Raw genomic sequence first — 15,578 nt, 5'->3', positions numbered from 1 at the left:
TGTGTGAAAACCTTGTGAAGACTTACAGAAAACGTTTGACCTCTGTTATATACCCTTTGTTGGCAATGACAAAGTATTGAGGTAAACTTTTGTTATTGACCAAATACTTATTTTCCACCATAATTTGCAAATAAATTCATTAAAAATCCTACAATGTGATTTTCTGGAATGTTTTTTCTCATTTTGTCTGTCATAGTTGAAGTGTACCTATGTCGAAAATTACAGGCCTCTCTCATCTTTTTAAGTTGGAGAACTTGCACAATTAGTGGCTGACTAAATACTTTTTTGCCCCACTATGTCTGTTCAAATGGCAGACTTTTGGCGCTTGTCTTTGTCAATTAGAGTACTTTATATGTTCTCTCTCCCTCTCTCCTGTCTGCTTGAAAGAAATCCCAGCTCCCTGGGGGCCAGAGTAGAGCTGTCTGGTAATCTGAGGCGGCATTAATATTGAATAAGATGGAGAGAGGCGTCAGCCCCACAAATTAATTTCCATATACAGAGCTGCTGACGAAAATGAATAAAGCTTCAACATGCGTCCGTACAAGCCGTATCACCATGGAGACAGTGGATTCAAGGGATTTTGGGAAGACACTGAAGTGGACACAGCTTTGAAACAACACAGGAGTGGCAGGTAGATAATAAACACAGTAACACACCAAACAAACTCCCAGTCAGACAAACACAGCTACTCCCAGTAACACAAATTACACCGTAATTCATTGGTAGAATGTTTGGCAGAGATGAACTGGGCAACCATTGGCTCGGTCTACTGAGTGTACTGGGAAATGGCTGCTTAGTAAACTGTCCTTCACTGTGTCTGATTGCCTGGCAGCTGGCTTTGATGTTCTGGCTAGGGGGGGGGGGGGGGGGGGGTTACCAACACATGAGTTATGGATACAATTCTGGACTGCGTTCAATCACCCGTTCTGTGTTCTCTCCCAGATTGCCTAGCTAAGTGTTCAAATTCTAGGGTAGATAGACTCTGTTCTGGGTGACAGTCCTGAGCCAAATGAAATTGCCCTGCAGTAGCTGCTGCTTGCCTGCTGGACAGTCCCTCTTCTTTAGCTGCCCCTTTGAGCCAGAGGGAGAAGAGATTACTTGATGTTTCAGGTTCATCTGAAGGTGCTGTGAAAATGTATTTGCCCTCTTTCAAATGTTCTCTACTTTTGCATGTTTTTTTATACAGAATGTTATCAGATCTTCAACCAACCTAAAATTAGATAAAGAGAACCCGAGTGAACAAATAACACAGTAATTACAATTATTTCATAACAAAGTTGTGCAACACCCAATGCCCTTGTGTGAAAAAGTCATTGGCCCCTTACACTCAATCACTGGTTGTGCCACCTTTAGCTGCAATGACTGCAGCCAAATGCTTCCTGTTGATCAGTCTCTCACGTCACTGTGGAGGAATTTTGGCCCACTCTTGCATGCAGCACTGCTATAACTCAGTGACATTTGTGGGTTTTCAAGCATGGACTGCTCGTTTCAATTCCTGCCACATCTCAATTGGGATTAGGTTTGGATTAGGCCATTCCAAAACTTAAAATGTGTTGCTTTTTTAGCCATTTTCATGTAGAATTAATTGTGTGTTTTTAGATCATTGTCTTCCTTCATGACCCAGCTGCGCATCAGCATCAGCTCACACACAGATGGCCTGACATTCTCCTGTAGAATTCTCTGATACAGAGCAGAATTCATGGTTCCTTCTAATAAGGCAAGTCATCCAGGTCCTGAGGTAGCAAATCAGCACACTACCACCACAATGCTTGACTGTTGGTATAAGGTTCTTATTGTGGAATGCATATTTGGTTGTCAACAAGCATAATGGGACCCATGTAGTCCAAAAAGTTAGTATACTTTTGACTCATCTGTTCATAGAGCATTCTTACAAGAGTCTTGATGATCATCCAGGTGCTTCCAGGAGCTTTTTGGCAAACTTGAGTCAACTTTTTGGACGAGATGGGTCCAATATGTTTGGTGAAAGCCAAACACTGCATTCCACAGTAAGAACCTCATACCAACGGTCAAGCATGGTGGTGGTAGTGTGATGGTTTGGGGTGTGAAGGCTGTAACGTAACAAAATATGGAATAAGTCAATGGCTCTGAATACTTTCCCGAAGGCACTGTAAATGTACTGTACTCATACTCACAGAGAATATATCATCAATGTATCTGAGGCATGTCTGATTTATACTGCACTGCAATGAACTGCAGTGATTTTACTGGCACAAACAGCCCAGCGAACAATTCTAGCGAGAGAACGTTTTTGTAATGTTCCCCTGATGTTTGTGTATCCAATTTTCCATTAGTTACGGGAACATTCTATGTATTTTAGCAAAAGCCTCCTGAGAACCTATTTAGCATGTTCTGTTGTTAGAGGTAGGAGAGCATTCCCTTAATGTCAGACAGAACATACCCAGAATGTGGTTAACATGTTCTCAGAATATTCAATATTAATGTTCTAGATACATTTCATGAGATGTCGCAAGAACATTCATTTGTCCAGTTTCCTGAGGGTTAGGAGAATATTCCATCATCACAACAAACATACACAGAACATGTTTTTTGTGTGGTTTATTTTGTTTATTTGGGATCATCAGGCAGCATCCTAAAAACGTCCTTGCGGACCTCCCCGGAACAGGCTGGGAACTTGACAAAAACCTCCAGGGGACAATGACAGAAGGTCCTATGTTTTAAATGTCCTCGGGAATGTTCTTACAACATTACCATGAAATGTGTCTAGAACATTAATCTTATATTACTTATATTATATTCTGAGAGCATGGCATCCATGTTATGTGTATGTTTGGTGTGACATTGATGGAATATTTTCCTAACTCTCAGAAAACTGGACAATGGGTGTTCTTAAACGTCCCATGAAACGTGTCTAGAACATTAATATTGAATATTCTGAGAACATGGTAACCACCTTCTGGGTATGTTCTGTTTGACATTAAGAGAATGGTATATTTCCACGTCACTGGAACATTCCTATGAAAATGTTAGGTAATTACCGAATGAGACTCTTAAGGGAACGTTCGCTAAAGTTGGGGGAACGTTTGTTGTCAGCTGGGAGTTCTGTACTGCAACCACTTTGTCTGTTTTACAGTGCTGTGAAAAAGAATATGCCCCTTTCTGATTTTCTCTATTTTTGCAAATTTTTAGATACTGAATGTTATCAGATCTTCAACCAAAACCTAATATTAGATAAAGGGAACCTGAGTTTACAAATAACAAAACAATTATACTTATTTTATTTGACAAAGTTATGCAACACCCAATTCCCCTGTGTGAAAATCTTCAAGCAATCTACACACGATACCCCATAATAGCAAAGTAAAAACAGGTTTTTAGAAGAAAAAAATTGCACATTTATTAAAAATAAAAAACATACCTCATTTACATTAGTATTTAGATTGGACATGATTTGGAAAGGCACACACCTGTCTATGTCAGATCCCACAGTTGACAGTGCATATCAGAGCAAAAACCAAGCCATGAGGTCGAAGGAATTGTCCGTAGAGCTCCGAGACAGGAATGTGTCGAGGCACAGGTCTGGGGAAGGGTACCAAAATATTTCTGCAGCATTGAAGGTCCCAAAGAACACAGTGGCCTCCATCATTCTTAAGTGGAATAAGTTTAGAACCACCAAGACTCTTCCTAGAGCTGGCCGCCCAGCCAAACTGAGCAATCGAGGGAGAAGGGCCTTGGTCGGGGAGGTGACCAAGAACCCGATGGTCACTGACAAAGCTCGAGAGTTCCTCTGTGGAGATGGGAGAACCTTCCAGAAGGACAACAATCTCCGCAGCACTCCACCAATCAGGCATTTATGGTGGAGTGGCCAGATGGAAACCACTGCTCAGCAAAAGGCATATGACGGCCCACTTGGAGTGGAGTTTGCCAAAAGGCACCTAAAGACTCAGATCTGGTCTGATGAAACCAAGATTGAACTCTTTTTGGCAAGCGTCTGGAGCAAACCTTGCACCATTCCTATGGTGAAGCATGGTGGCGGCAGCATCATGCTGTGGGCATGTATTTCAGCGGCAGGGATTGGAAGACTAGTCAGGATCGAGGCAAAGATGAACGGAGAAAAGTACAGAGAGATCCTTGATGAAAACCTGCTCCAGAGCGCTCAGGACCTCAGACTGGGTTGAAGGTTCGCCTTCCAACAGGACAACAACCCTAAGCTCACAGCCAAGACAACGCAGGAGTGGTTTCGGGACAGGTCTCTGAATGTCCTTGAGTGGCCCAGCCAGAAGCCGGACTTGAACCCAATCGAACATCTCCCGAGAGACCTTAAAATAGCTGTGCAGCAACGCTCCCCATCCAACCTGACAGAGCTTGAGAGGATCTGCAGTGAATAATGGGAAAAACTCCCCAAATACAGGTTTGCCAAGCTTGTAACGTCATATCAAAGAAGATTTGCTGCCAAAGGTGCTTCAACAAAGTACTAATTTAAGGGTCTGGATACTTATGTGATATATTAAAAATTTGCAGAATGTCTAAACCTGTTTTTGCTTTGTTATTATGGGGTATTGTGTGTAGATTGTTTGTTTTTTTTCCCCCTCGTCAATTTTAGAATAAGTCTGTAACCTAACAAAGTGGGAAAAGTCAAGGGGTCTGAATACTTTCCGAAGGCACTGAATGTGTGCTTGTGAGGTATAGGCTGAGTGTGTACAGTAAACTTCTGTCAGCATGCAGTTGCGTGTGTGTGATGGGAGGTGGTGATGCTACTTTTAAACTAATGCTATTAGGTATTATCTCCCACTTCTTCTCTTTCCATCTTTTACACATGCAAACACACACTGCTCTGTTGTCCGCAGTGCTGCAGTCATCTCCTAGGGAAACTGTCATCACAGCAACTCTTAAAATAATATTGAGGAGGCTTGGCTCCATTCCTCCAACATCCCCTACCCCACTCACTCCATTTCACTCTTTCGCTAATAATAGATCCTGCTGATCACCCCACCTCATTGTCTGCAGCACAACACCTCGCATGAGAGAGTAATAAAGAAAAAAAGAGCTTGAGACTTACGAGTTTCTCTGTGTGTGTGCTGCAGCCGCAAACTCTTCCCTGTGCCAAGCATTTGACATTTAACCACCAAAGCCATAAACAGGGCCCTGGATTGTCATTGACATGAATTCTGTCTGGCACGGTCTCTCGCTGGGTGTGTTTTGTCTCCGTACCCTACTCAACCAAGATCCATCACGGCTCAGGACACATTCTAGTGCACACATTGTTGGGGCCCATCATTCACCAACAGAAGGTGTATTAGAGGAAATTCACCTATTCTTCACTCAATATAAGGGGTTTTATTAACATTGTGAATATTATGAAGTAAGCGTATTATCACCTATTACCAACCAAGTAATGTTGTCACTTCATCATAAGCTAAAGATGGGGAATAATACACTTTACACAAAGCACTCCAAGTCTTCAACCAAGCTTCGCCTCCAGCATAGCTCTGGACCGTTCCATGTTAATAAACAGTGCTGACTGTGTGTGTGATCGCTCATGTTATTCCCGAGCCGCTGATCCTCCCGTCCACTACACTAACCATGCTGTTATGCTAGCTACCTCCTTCACTGTTTACGTATTCATTTATTCAGCCATGACTGATGGCACAGGCCAACCACCCCACTGGGCTTAGATGTCAATTCAATGTCTGTTCCACGTTGGTTTAATGTAATTTAATTGAAATGGCGTGGAAACAACGTTGATTCAACCAGTGTGTGCTCAGCGGGACAGCTCTCCGTCTTCTGGTAAATTAAACATCTGTTGGTCGTTTTTTGCCTTGAAACCACTCCAAAAACACGCACTCTCTGAGTGCGGCGCCGGCAGAAACGGCTTGTCCCGGGAGAGCAGGCTGGCGTTTGGTAATTAGCGTGCTGAGTGGTTGCGTTGATTACTTCATTATTTCCCAGATAAGCATCTGTGTGAGGCAGTTGATTGATGCTTTGGGTTTGACAGTAATCCGTGCTAATGACCCTTATTATTATTATTATTATTATTATTATTATTATTATTAATATTATTATTGTTATTATTATTAACACAGCTCTGTTGAGAACAAGAGGTTGGTGAGCACCTAGTGGAAAGTTGTTTACCGCGAATAGGCTAGGCTACAGTAGCGAGGACTTTAGCCTGTCTCTTTGATGAAGGATCCATCAGGTCCGCTTACACCATGGCTGAACGCAATTAGCAGGCTCTCAAAGAGCTTTGGCGTAATTACTCGACAGTCATGGCGACGATAACATCATCATTAAAGCCTGAATCCCATTATAGCATAGGATAATTCTCAGATAGGAACCTGGTTGGGAGGCATGAAAGGAAAGGGTTTGAAGGGTGCATTATGTCTCAGACCCCCAAATGGTTAGTTAAGACAGTTCACTTCAAAGGACTTCACCTAAAGTAATTGGCGTGTTTGCCCATAGCTAGCTAAACCGCATGATACACACTGGACAACATCTTGTAATTCCTTGACTTTGAAATGAAAGTTTCCACGATGGATAATGGAACTAACGAGCAGTAAACAACATGTGCGTGCAAATAAGCCTCAAATAAACTACCAAACAGCATGGCGTCATGCTCACTTTAAAGAGATGCTCCGGAACTTTTGCGACTAGCATGTATTTTCTAACACTCCCTCTTTGGGCAGGATGTGTCAATGTGTAGTTCATGCATGTATAATCTTTGAGCAGAATTGCTGTTTTACCTCAATTAGCTACGAAATCTCTAGTTTGAAAATAACTTCTGGAAGCTGTGCTGTGCCATTTTCCCTACATTTTCCCTCACGTGGGCCAGCCCCCTAGCGATTTGAGTTCGTGCCAATGACCTTCGGCCCCTCTCTAGCAAGATGCACACACAGCAGAGCGAGAGAGAGCAATGATGTGGTGCACATATGACACATTACTCACTTTTCAGGGACCACTTTTGACTCGTGGACACTACATTCAGAACTACTGGTTAAAAAGTATACAAAAGTACCAGAGAATCTCTTTAACATGGCCAGGGAGCAGTTGAGATGAGGGACAATGAGGTTGAGATACCATCTGCAATATCAATTGATAGGAAGTGCTCGTCGGATCCAGCCAAGTCATCTCTGCTGATACGCTCTAAAGAGCGTAATGAATTTATAAAGTACACCACTGCAGACGCTTTGTGTCGCTTCAGGCACTGACAGACAGGTGAGGCCATTCACTACTAGGCATGCTCTGATTGAGCAATCACTGTTTGGTTTCACACTGGGATTATTCATTTTCCAATAATCATGTTCCACCCTTGAGTTGTCTCTGGGCTGGGTTATCGCTTCTAGTATGTCTGTCCTGAGCCCATCCAACAACTCACATACTAGACTGAACTCCCAGTCAGAACCACATCTCTTCCAATAACCAACCTGTCTAGACAGAGTCCACACGCTATATGTCCTCATATCTGCTGTCTATCAGGGCAGGTAAACAAACCCACAGGGACTGGCTCTTTTACTAGCTCCATTATGGCTTTGGCTGTCCTGTTCCAATTCCTTTTTCATCAACTTGTACACCCAGGGTTCTCCACAAAATGTCACTGCTTTAATCATGGGTATCCTTGAGTGGCTGTGGGAAAAGGTCACCTCTAGTTACCCAGCAGTAGATAAGGCTGTGGGGGATATAAGACTTGTAGGCCTGCCATTTCCAGCGTTAGTGAATTACTCTGTGGGTGTCAATCATGAACACCCACTGTTGATCGAAGCACTCCACTCAGAACTCTGACCTATACCCCTCTGTGTGGGAAGTTTCAGAAGGATGAAGGACCAGTAGGATGTAAATATAGTACAATTGCAACCACCAACCCGACAATGACACTGCTTCCATGAGTAAGGGATCTTCAGTCATCATTAAAATCCTCTCATGTTCTCATACGCAGACTATGTAGCATCTGCTTTTAACTGTCAGTCTTAATGATGGCGTAATTAGCTAAGCTTACAGTGGCTGATTGTGTGCATGTTTGAAATATTGCGCTTCCCCATGGATGTGGGTGGGAGTTTGTTGGAGTGCACCCATGTGTATGTGTGTGTATCACAGGAGGCTGCTGAGGGGAGGACAGCTCCTAATAACGTCTGGAATGGAGCAAATGGAATGGCATAAAACGCATGGAAACCATGTATTTGATACCATTCCACTAATTTGGCTCCAGCCATTACCACAAGCCCGTCCTCCCCAATTAAGGTACCACCAACCTCCTGTGGTGTGTGTGTGTTTGAGCACAGCACCGAAGACAGACACGCACCCAGCAACTTTCTTGGATTTAATCCCTCACTAATAGTGGGGGGAGGGGGAACAATACAGCATCTCCCCAAGGATGTCGGTTTCTCCCACTCGTCTCACAGCTGTTTCTGAGTGCTCCCTGTGTAGACACTCAAGGAAGCCCAGCACATTCCCCCCTCCCCATCCTTCCTCACTACCCTCTTCCTGCCATTGTCACCGTGACAAGCCTGGTCTGCGTCAAGAGGTAAAATTAGATGTGTGTGTGCAGAGTATGGACCTTCCTGGACTGCATTTTTGCGTTACTGAGCTGCGCGTGTGTGCGTTGTGCGCGTGCAGCCGTTAATGAAAGAAAAGAGGAGAGAGGAAATGTCGATGCGTTGGAGAGAAGTTATTTCCTCGCAATGCAGGTCATTGTGTATCTCCATAGACCGGCTTGCTAAGGCTACCTCATGGAAATACTTGGACTTTTCAGAAGGTTTTGTACTCTTTACCGGACATTGGAGTGAGTCAAAGTTTCAGACCTAAATAGAGAATAGAGATCATATCCAGATCAAATCTCTCCAAAAAGGTAAATACCATAGTTTATCATTCTTGTTTCTCCAATCTTTTTGGATACCATGTTTTTTCACTCATACCAGTACTGTAGCCGTATAAGAACATTAGTAACAAACATGGTTGCTGTATGTCTTTTACAGAGGCATTTAACTGAGCCTAATCTTGGTGTGCTTGTGCCACTCCTGATGCCTTGTGAAAGAGGGCATTAGCCCATGAGACTGGTTTTGAGAGGACACCCTTTGAGATAATGACAATTGCCATGTGTATGTCTAAATTAGGGGTATTCACAGGTCCACCAATACAGGAATACCCGAGACCCGATCTGGGACATGAGCGGGTCCGGATCCAATATTCTAAATAATGTCACGAGTCTGGGCCAGATCATATATGATTATCATGGGTCTGAGTTGTTTCTTTAACTGACTTGTCTGGAAGAGCTCGTACAGAGCCGAACATGACTGCTGCAGTAGAGAGAGCAACATTTTATTTTTGATGCTGCTGCTCTTGCTTTTCATGAAAATGGAGCGTGGCGCGTGTAGCTTGTTGTTGGCCAATCATAAGTCATCAAAGCGGCAATAGGCTACAGTCATAGAGCCTCGCTGCGTGTGTGGCAAAAGTTAGGAGATATCTAATCAATGGAAGATGGAATTCAAATGATGGAATTAAAAGTTAAAGGAGAAGGAAAGGCTACAACGACCAAGACACAACAGGTAGGCTGCTACTTAATAGTCTGAATGGGGTTGTCATTTGTAACTGTAGGATGAGAAAGAGCTGCATTGCAGCCTCAATTAGCCAAGCTTCCTAACGTTAGTCTACTATAGTGCAAGTCGGCTTGTTGGTTGCTTACAGTGCTTACGTGCTTCTACACCTGCATTGCTTGCTGTTTGGGGTTTTAGGCTGGGTTTCTGTACAGCACTTTGAGATATCAGCTGATGTACGAAGGGCTATATAAATAAATTTGATTTGATTTACAGCACGGCCCCTCCCCCACCTGCAAGAGTGGCACCTCTCTTTCCCCACTCTCGTGCTTTATCAGTGCCGATTTAATAAAGTGGCTTAAAATATTTTCAGCTGTTTCCATCACTCAGATCGGACCGGGCCTGGATCTGACCAGGTCTATTCGGAAAGGGTCAAGCTGTCCTCGGGTCCGTTTGGAACGGGTCTCTAAATTTTCGGAACGGGTCCAACTTTCTTCATTTTTATTTTTATTTATATATGATGGCACTTTGTCATCAGTTTATCTGAGAGATTAATTATGTTTGTGTTATTACGCCCACTCTATTGGTGTCCATTAGACATTTTATGGAGAAACATCAAACGCAACCCAAGGAGAAGGCGTGACATGCCGCAGGATACAGCCCTAATTTATGATGTTACACCATTACATTATTAATCCCTCATGCAGGGTAGATACCCTAAGGGCCACTAAAATTGCTTTAATTTTTATGCATGATACTTTATTATTACGTGAATGATTTAGACAAGCAGCAGGATACTCCCACTGTGTGTCCTCTCAAGCTTAGAGGAATTCTCATTGTGTGTCCCTCTTAAACTTGAATCTTTCCAACTCCCTAACCACTGTACTCTGCTGTCCTCTACACACGACTCACCACTCCTTGAGTGATGTGCAATAGGACCTCAGGGACTTAATTGGACCGACATGGTATTAATTTTCCTTAAAGGTTACCATTGGTAGCTCATAAAAACATTCAATTGACAAACACCTTGACCTACCTTCCTCCTCAATTACATGCTTTCAGATGCCTGTACTGCGGTTCTCGAGCATCAGTTTTCATTTTATTTTGTCGGGGGAAAGCTTCTACTACCTCTCCCCATGTATCACGGCCGGCTGTGTCAGGCTCTATAGAACAGTGTGCAGTAACAGGGCAAGGTGCACCGGAGGAGGTTTACCAGGTAACTGCAATGCCTGCTGGGTTGTGGACGGATTGATAGTCGTTGACAGCTCCCCTGGCTTTGCAGCGCTAGCCGCTGCTGTGTCATCCTACACTACAGAATGGGCTGTGGGACGCTGGGCTGTTTGTCTCCATTTCAGATCACTGGTGAGGAGACGCATCTGATACTGCTGTGTCTCCGGGGCTAAAAATATCCCTGCTTTGTCTGACCAATCAGAGTTTCTGAAAGGGCTGAACGGTGAGGTCTCGTTGGACAGGACATTGTCCCTCCCGTGGCGCTTTCTGACTAACCACTGTCTGTCCCCACAGCATGGAACTATGGGAGCTCAGCTGAATCTAAAACAACTGAATCTGAGTTTTAATTCCCTCATTATTACGACCTACAGAACATTTGTTTGGCATTTTGTTTTTCTTTCAACCCCTCGTCTGCTTTAAAGTGACTTTTGAATGGTGAGCCAACCAGTTTTACCATTACTTACAATACATTCCTTACTTTTCATTGTGCTAAACTCATTCCATGCTTTTTATTTTTTAATTTAACTAGGCAAGTCAGTTACGAACAAATTCTTCTTTACAATGACGGCCGACTCCGGCCAAACCCGGACGATGCTGGGCCAATTGTGCGCCACCATATGGAACTCCCAATTGAACCCTGTACTAAAACATTGATCACAGTAAAGTAGTTCCTAGCCTCCTGCATGCTTGTTTGTGGTGTGGACCTTCTGTAATGTTCCCTTGCAGTTGGAGATGACTTTACCCGACTAGCGCCTGTTCCCAGAGCCTGTCAGACGGTGCACAGACAGTGTGACCGTAGGGGTTAGCGTCACACGCAGACGGAGACAGGGAGGAGGGACAGGTGTCAGGCCCCACTGCAGATTGATTGTCGGATCGGTCGAAGACACACACGTCCATGGTCTTACAGGATCCCCCTTTCCGTTACACACACATGCACGTACACATACACACACACACACACACACACACACACACACACACACCACCCCTACTGACGTGAGTCACACTGACACTCAGCCTGTAAAGGTCAGAAGAGTACATATGTCCTCTTTAGAACATCCCTGTGAATCCATGCTTTTGGTATTGCCAGACAGTGTCAACTGCTCATTTCAAAGAGGATATTTCTTCGATGCTTGGTGCTGTGATATCAATGTCCCAGAAGTGGTGCATGTCCTAATATGATTATTTTTAAGCATTGCAGCTGTACACGTCAGCTGATGATTGTTTCTTAGCATCAATACAAGTCGTTTCTGAAGGCAATGCAACAGAGAGTTAGGACATGGAGGGATCAAGCTTGTCTAAGGAAAGATGAGAGAGGGAAAGAAGAGAGAGAGGGACACAAGTAAATGAGGAGAGAAGACCAAGGGGACATGTGAGATAAAGGAGTGTTCGGGAGTAGGGTGGGTCAAGTTGTGCTTGAGGCTATGAGATCGGCGGGCACAGCTATCACAGCCACTCCCACAGTAGGCAATCAACAGACTGAAGCGGTCCACTGCAGGTACTCCATCACACACATCCCCGCCCACCCATGACGCAAAGAGCCAAGCTTGAGAGACACAGCACTGTATCGACTGACTACTTGCTCATGCAGTTAACCAAAGCCTCAAATACCAACACTAGCGCAAGCTGAACACCCAACACAGTCAGCCAACGGTTGCACACTAAGTCACCCAAGTACAACACCAACAAAACCAAACCAATGTTTTATCAAGGAATTCAAAGTGCCAATCAAGCAGCTTTCACAGCTGAGTAGCCCCGCCCACTAGACAGCAAGCATTGGATGGATCAAGGGTAAAAGGGCTACATGCTCGTTATCTGCTACTAAGGTCTCATTGATCGCCTAGTCCAATAATCAATGTGCTTCACGCAGGAGTGGCTGAGTTGACGTGTCTGTCTGGCAGATCCAGCCAACAATTTTTAAACTGTAACAATTAGACAATATTGATGTAAGGGGGCTTGTCTTGAACTAGACTTGAGCTGAAACGTCTGCCCTTTGCGTCAGAAAAGGGACAAGAGGAAACAGATTCTGCTCTAATCTCATGTTGATGCATCTGTTAAATGACAGATGTTTAATCCTTGAGTTATTCTTCTAGGCATTTTAATTGTTTTCTGTCATGTTTCACTTGAATGGGAGAAATGAAGTATATTAAAGGATCAACACAATACCTCTTCACTTCATCAGTAGGGGACAGATACAGCATGGTCAATGGAAAAGCAGTAAAACGCAGTAAAAAATATCTTACAGTAACCACCGCACAGCATTCTCCTGGAGGATTTGGGATGCACCCTGTCTTGCCAGGCAATTCTGACAGGCGTCGTCTTCAGGCTTTGTGTAAAGTGTGGTGAATTTAGGTGTCAATCACAACCCACGCTCTCTGTTTTCCGGCGTATTATTTTCTTAGTGATTGTGACAGGCGTAGCAGGACGTGATGCGCTGCTAGCTTCACTTTACTGTTAATTAGCAGCACCACACAACACGGCAGCAGTCAATCATATTATTACTGTCTGCAGGGTCACACAAGGACAGATTTTTTACAATTTTATTTCATCTTTATTTAAACCCTCCCCTAACCCGGACGACGCTGGGTCAATTGTGCGCTGCCCTATGGGACACCCGATCACGGCCGGTTGTGATACAGCCTGGGATCAAACCCGGGTCTGTAGTGAGGCCTCCAGCACTGCGGTGCAGTGCCTTAGACCGCTGTGCCACTCAGGTACGGTGGATATAGATATAGAGAGGGGGAGAGAGAGGAGAGATATTACAGTGTTTACAACAGGGACGCTGCCAAAGAGAGACGAGCTGCATCCCAATATCTCCGTCTTCACTGCTCGTCCCAATAACTCTAAAGGCACATAAGGCATGTGTGACAGCTATGCAATGACTAGATGTTAGGCATATCAGATTGATATAGGGCTAGCACTTTGTGTGTGTGTGATTTTTTTTTGTGCATGCGTGTGTGTGCACCCTTGAGCTATCCATCAGACAACCAGATCTGTCTTCAACTATATGTCCCATTATTGGTGTTGACAGTTTGCCTGCAGCCAGTTATAGGATCATTTTCCATTCTGTGCCATGCAGTCAGTCAGTCCGTTATCTTTGTTGCTGACCATAATACTATTTGAAGTCTATGCGAGCTGTACCTTTTGTCAATGATGAATCAGACCCATGTGCGCTCTCACACACACACATACACAAACAAATGCACACACAGGACCTTGGTCACAGCTGCTCTGATGAATGGTCGTCGTCAGAGGGCAGGCTTGGCTAGTGAGTAATGGGGACGATGGAGGTGTTGTTGAACTTCCCGTAACTCTCCTTTCTACTGCAGGCAGGTGCTGCTGTGGTTTTTACTGAGTGGAGGCACTCAAGTAAATGAGTAAGATACTCATTCCGGGTGTGTGTGGGTGGTTATGAGAGCTGAGCTGGCAGAGTCAGCGTGTGGAGCCGACCACACACAAACTGTGACACACGCACACACACTAAACAGGTGCCCACTCACTATGCTGCTGTGCTCCATGTCACTCCTACACAAATTGCTATTGGCAGGTGTACAGTTGAAGTCTGAAGTTTACATACACCTTAGCAAAATACATTTAATCTCTGTTTTTCTTCCTAGGTTTTGGCCTTTCTAAGGAGTTTTTCCTAGCCACCGTGCTTCTACACCTGCATTGCTTGCTGTTTGGGGTTTTAGGCTGGGTTTCTGTAAAGCACTTTGAGATATCAGCTGATGTACAAAGGGCTATATAAATAAATTTGATTTGATTTTCACAATTCCTGACATTTAATCCTAGTAAAAATGACCTGTTTTAGGTCAGTTAGGATCACCACTTTATTTTAAGAATGTGAAATGTCAGAATAATAGTAGAGTGATTTATTTCAGCTTTTATTTCTTTCCATTACATTCCCAGTGGGTCAGAAGTTTACATACACTCAATTAGTCATTTGTAGCATTGCCTTTAAATTAAAAAAAATAAAGTTTAATTTGGGTCAAATGTTTCGGGTAGCCTTCCACAAGCTTCCCACAACAAGTGGGAAACATTTCTCCCTTGCTTTCACACGCTTTTTCAGTTCTGCCTACACATTTTCTATAGGTTTGAGGTCAGGGCTTTGTGATGGCCACTCCAATACCTTGACTTTGTTGTCCTTGCTACAACTTTGGAAGTATGCTTGGTCATTGTCCATTTGGAAGACCCAATTTGCGACCAAGTGCACTGATGTCTTGAGATGTTTCTTCAATATATCCACATCATTTTCCTCCCTTATGATGCCGTCTATTTTGTGAAGTGCACCAATATTCCCAAGTAAGAAGTTTTAGGTTGTAGTTATTATAGGACTATTTCCCTCTATACCATTTGTATTTCATTAACCTTTGACTATTGGATGTTCTTATAGGCACTTTAGTATTGCCAGTGTAACAGTATAGCTTCCGTCCCTCTCCTCGCTCCTCCCTGGGCTCGAACCAGCAACACAACGACAACAGCCACCACATCGAAGCATCGTTACCCATACAGAGCAAGGGAAACAACCAGCCCAAGGCTCAGAGCGAGTGAAGTTTGAAACGCTATTAGCGCGCGCTAACTAGCCAGCCAATTCACTTCGGTTACACCAGCCTCATCTCAGGAGTTGATAGGTTTGAAGTCATAAACAGCGCAATGCTTGACGCGCAACGAAGAGCTGCTGGCAAAATGCACGAATGTGCTGTTTGAATGAATGTTTACGCGCCAGCTTCTGCCTACCACCGCTCAGTGAGATACTTCGATACTTGTATGCTCAGTCAGATTATATGCAACACAGGACACGCTAGATAATATCAAGTAATATCATCAACCATGTGTAGTTAACTA

At 43.9% G+C, this 15,578-nt stretch overlaps 1 protein-coding gene across 4 annotated transcripts in view; it reads left to right on the top strand.

Moving 5' to 3' along the window:
* LOC110535660 (transmembrane protein 108) overlaps nt 1-15,578 on the top strand; it is a 109,686-nt gene that overhangs the window by 32,517 nt on the left and 61,591 nt on the right. The window contains exon 1 of one of the 4 annotated variants that reach the window (XM_021620795.2): nt 8,446-8,818. The exons of the other annotated variants lie outside the window; for them this stretch is intronic. The gene's annotated coding sequence lies outside the window, so the exon portion shown is untranslated. Of the gene's footprint in view, nt 1-8,445; nt 8,819-15,578 lie in introns of those variants that run through there. 4 annotated transcript variants of the gene reach the window in all.

The sequence above is a fragment of the Oncorhynchus mykiss genome, chromosome 11 (genome assembly GCF_013265735.2).
Source record: "Oncorhynchus mykiss isolate Arlee chromosome 11, USDA_OmykA_1.1, whole genome shotgun sequence".
Lineage (NCBI taxonomy): Eukaryota > Metazoa > Chordata > Actinopteri > Salmoniformes > Salmonidae > Oncorhynchus > Oncorhynchus mykiss.
Note: the sequence above shows the minus strand (reverse complement) of the source record. Positions and strands in the feature narration are given on the sequence as shown.